The following is a 2,500-nucleotide window of genomic DNA, read 5'->3' on the forward strand; positions in this document are numbered from 1 at the left end:
ACACCACACTGGATACGCCCAATCTCATCTGATCTTGGAAGCTAAACAGTGTTGGGCCTGTTTAGTATTTGGATGGGAGACCACCTGGAAATACAAAGTGCTGTAGATATTTTTATACTGCGAACACCGTTCTGTTGATGCATTCCATTTTCAAACTTATTCATTTATGTACCAGTAGTTAGAAGTAGAAAAGTTCTAACAGAAACCACAAAGCTTATCTACAGCCACACCACACTGGATAAGCCCAATCTCTTCTGATCTTGGAAGCTAAGCAGTGTTGGGCCTGGTTAGTACTTGGATGGGAGACTACCTGGTAATACAAGGTGCTGTAAGTGTTTTTATACTGCCAACACCGTTCTGTTGATGCATTCCATTTTCAAACTTATTCATTAATGTACCAGTAGTTAGAAGTAGAAAAGTTCTAACAGAAACCACAAAGCTCATCTACAGCCACACCACACTGTATACGCCCAATCTCATCTGATCTTGAAAGCTAAGCAGTGTTGGGCCTGGTTAGTACTTGGATGGGTGACCTCCCGGGAATACAAGGTGCTGTAGGTATTTTTATACTGCCAACACCATTCTGTTGATGCATTCCATTTTCAAATTTATTCATTTATGTACCAGTAGCTAGAAGTAGAAAAGTTCTAACAGAAACCACAAAGCTCATCTACAGCCACACCACACTGGATACGCCCAATCTCATCTGATCTTGGAAGCTAAGCAGTGCTGGGCTTGGTTAGTACTTGGAAGGGAGACAACCTGGGAATACAAGGTGCAGTAGGTCTTTTTATACTGCCAACACCGTTTTGTTGATGCATTCCATTTTCAAAATTGTTCAGTTATATACCAGTAGTTAAAAGTAGAAAAGTTCTTACAGAAACCTCAGAGATCATCTAAAGCCACACTACACTGGATCCGCCCAATCTCATCTGACCTTGGAAGCTAAGCAGTGTTGGTCCTGGTTAGTACTTAGATGGGAGACCACCTGGGAATACAAGGTGCTTTAGGTATTTTTATACTGCCAACACCGTTCTGTTGATGCATTCCATTTTCAAACTTATTCATTTATGTACCAGTAGTTAGAAGAAGAAAAGTTCTAACAGAAACCACAAAGCTCATATACAGCCACACCACACTGGTTACGCCCAATCTCATCTGATCTTGGAAGCTAAGCAGTTTTGGGCCTGGTTAGTACTTGGATGGGAGACCACCTGGGAATACAAGGTGCTGTAGAGTTTTTTTATACTGCCAACACCATTCTGTTGATGCATTCCATTTTCAAACTTATTCATTTATGTACCAGTAGCTAGAAGTAGAAAAGTTCTATCAGAAACTGCATAGCTCATCTGCAGCCACACCACACTGGACACGCCCAATCTCATCTGATCTTGGAAGCTAAGCTGTGCTGGGCCTGGTTAGTACTTGGATGGGAAACCACCTGGGAATGCAAGGTGCTGCACATATTTTTATACTGCCAACTCCGTTCTGTTGATGCATTACATTTTCACATTTTTTCATTTATGTACCAGTAGCTAGAAGTAGAAAAGTTCAAATAGAAACCACAAAGCTCGTCTATAGCCACACCACACTGGATACGCCCAATCTCAACTGATCTTGGAAGCTAAGCAGTGTTGGGCCTGTTTAGTACTTGGATGGTAGACCACCTGGGAATACAAAGTGCGGTAGGTATTTTTATACTGCCAACACCGTTCTGTTGATGCATTACATTTTCAAACTTATTCATTTATGTACCAGTAGTTAGAAGTAGAAAAGTTCTAACAGAAACCACAAAGCTCATCTACAGCCACACCACACTGGATACGCCCAATCTCATCTGATCTTGGAAGCTATGCAGTGTTGGGCCTGGTTAGTACTTGGATGGGAGACTACCTGGTAATACAAGGTGCTGTGGGTGTTTTTATACTGCCAACACCGTTCTGTTGATGCATTCCATTTTCAAATCTATTCATTAATGTACCTGTAGTTAGAAGTAGAAAAGTTCTAACAGAAACCACAAAGCTCATCTACAGCCACACCACACTGGATACGACCAATCTCATCTGATTTTGAAAGCTAAGCAGTGTTGGGCCTGGTTAGTACTTGGATGGGAGACCACCTGGGAATACAAGGTGCTGTAGGTATTTTTATACTGCCAACACCATTCTGTTGATGCATTCCATTTTCAAACTTATTCATTTATGTACCAGTAGCTAGAAGTAGAAAAGTTCTATCAGAAACTGCAAAGCTCATCTGCAGCCACACCGCACTGGACACGCCCACTCTCATCTGATCTTGGAAGCCAAGCTGTGCTGGGCCTTGTTAGTAGTTGGATGGGAAACCACCTGGGAATGCAAGGTGCTACACATATTTTATACTGCCAACTCCGTTCTGTTGATGCATTACATTATCAAATTTTTTCATTTATGTACCAATAGCTAGAAGTAGAAAAGTTCTATCAGAAACTGTAAAGCTCCTCTGAAGCCACACCACACTGGAC

General features: G+C 41.7%; 2 non-coding genes and 10 pseudogenes across 2 annotated transcripts in view; all 12 read left to right on the plus strand.

The window, feature by feature from the left end:
• Positions 1-109, plus strand: part of LOC134959110 (5S ribosomal RNA) — a 119-nt gene extending 10 nt beyond the window's left edge. Inside the window, exon 1 of the ribosomal RNA XR_010187186.1 lies at positions 1-109. This exon is cut by the window's left edge and continues 10 nt beyond it. This is a non-coding gene — a ribosomal RNA (5S ribosomal RNA).
• Positions 110-216: 107 nt separating this feature from the next.
• LOC134963100 (5S ribosomal RNA) lies at positions 217-335 on the plus strand (annotated as a pseudogene).
• Positions 336-442: 107 nt separating this feature from the next.
• On the plus strand, positions 443-561 carry LOC134961165 (5S ribosomal RNA). Its single transcript, XR_010187859.1, has one exon. It is a non-coding gene; the product is annotated as a 5S ribosomal RNA (ribosomal RNA).
• A 107-nt stretch (positions 562-668) lies between these two features.
• Positions 669-787, plus strand: LOC134961433 (5S ribosomal RNA; annotated as a pseudogene).
• A 107-nt stretch (positions 788-894) lies between these two features.
• Positions 895-1,013, plus strand: LOC134960786 (5S ribosomal RNA; annotated as a pseudogene).
• A 107-nt stretch (positions 1,014-1,120) lies between these two features.
• LOC134960109 (5S ribosomal RNA) lies at positions 1,121-1,239 on the plus strand (annotated as a pseudogene).
• A 108-nt stretch (positions 1,240-1,347) lies between these two features.
• Positions 1,348-1,466, plus strand: LOC134959900 (5S ribosomal RNA; annotated as a pseudogene).
• A 107-nt stretch (positions 1,467-1,573) lies between these two features.
• LOC134962750 (5S ribosomal RNA) lies at positions 1,574-1,692 on the plus strand (annotated as a pseudogene).
• A 107-nt stretch (positions 1,693-1,799) lies between these two features.
• On the plus strand, positions 1,800-1,918 carry LOC134961871 (5S ribosomal RNA; annotated as a pseudogene).
• Positions 1,919-2,025: 107 nt separating this feature from the next.
• Positions 2,026-2,144, plus strand: LOC134960171 (5S ribosomal RNA; annotated as a pseudogene).
• Positions 2,145-2,251: 107 nt separating this feature from the next.
• LOC134963520 (5S ribosomal RNA) lies at positions 2,252-2,370 on the plus strand (annotated as a pseudogene).
• Positions 2,371-2,476: 106 nt separating this feature from the next.
• LOC134963976 (5S ribosomal RNA) overlaps positions 2,477-2,500 on the plus strand; it is a 119-nt pseudogene continuing 95 nt past the window's right edge.

The sequence above is a fragment of the Pseudophryne corroboree genome, chromosome 9 (assembly GCF_028390025.1).
Source record: "Pseudophryne corroboree isolate aPseCor3 chromosome 9, aPseCor3.hap2, whole genome shotgun sequence".
Classification (NCBI taxonomy): domain Eukaryota; kingdom Metazoa; phylum Chordata; class Amphibia; order Anura; family Myobatrachidae; genus Pseudophryne; species Pseudophryne corroboree.